The following is a 1,148-nucleotide window of genomic DNA, read 5'->3' on the forward strand; positions in this document are numbered from 1 at the left end:
AAAGCATCCTTGTTAAATAAAAGTCATAATTTCTACAATTTCTTTCCTAAAAAACAAAATTATACTGACTCCAAGCTTTTGAATGGTATAATGTATAATGTTACAAAAGCTTTTTATTTAAGATAAATGCTGATCTTTGGATCTTTATATTCATCAGAGATTCCTGAAAAAATGTACTCAACTGTTTTAAATATTGATGATAATAATAATTACAATAAATATTTCTGAATCAGCATATTAGAATGATTTCTGAAGGATCATGTGACACTGACGTAATGATGCTGAAAATTCAGCTTAGATCACAGGACTAAATTACATTTTAAAAATATTCAAATAGAAAGCAGTTATTTTGAATAGTAAAAATATTTCACAATATTACTGATTTTGCTGTATTTTGGATCAAATAAATGCAGGCTTGGTAAACAGAAGAAATTTCTTTAAAAAACATAAAAAATCTTACTGTTCAAGAACTTTTGACTGGTAATGTATCCTACCCCCTCACTCATAGGATAAGAAATCTTTTAAGCCTGATCCTTTACTGCTCAGATCCATTAGCTAGAATGACAAACCAATACATATTTAATTCACAGTATGTTAACAGATACAACTTTAAATTTTAATAATGCATTAGTACATTTTGAACTTAATATTAATAAATGCTATATAATTATTGTTCATGTTAACTAATATACAGACATGGCCAAAAGTTTTGGCAGTGACATACATTTTTGCAAAGTTAGCTGCTTAAGCTGTTTTGGTGTTCATTCACATTGTTTCTAGATTATTGTGTAGAGTGAACAGATGCATTTTAAATAATTGCTAAAAGCTTAATTGGCCAAAAAATGAACTTTTCACAAAAAACAAATTTCTCTGTTTTTTGATCCTGACACAAAATGACCAGCTAACATTAATTGACTAATCATATCAGCAGCACATGTGAAAGTGTGAATGAGTACTAGTCAGGTCAAATCGCTATCATACTAATTAGAATGTAAGACCAGACTGATTGCTATAAAAGGAGGGAAGAAGCACTTCCAATCATTGTGTTCTTGTTAGCAATGGTTACCTCCAAAGAAACTCGTGCAGCCATCATCGCTTTACATGAAAATGGCCTCACATACAAGGAAATTGCTACAAAGAATATTGCA

This window comes from Sinocyclocheilus anshuiensis, unplaced genomic scaffold (genome assembly GCF_001515605.1).
Source record: "Sinocyclocheilus anshuiensis isolate Anshui unplaced genomic scaffold, SAMN03320099.WGS_v1.1 scaffold2698, whole genome shotgun sequence".
Lineage (NCBI taxonomy): Eukaryota > Metazoa > Chordata > Actinopteri > Cypriniformes > Cyprinidae > Sinocyclocheilus > Sinocyclocheilus anshuiensis.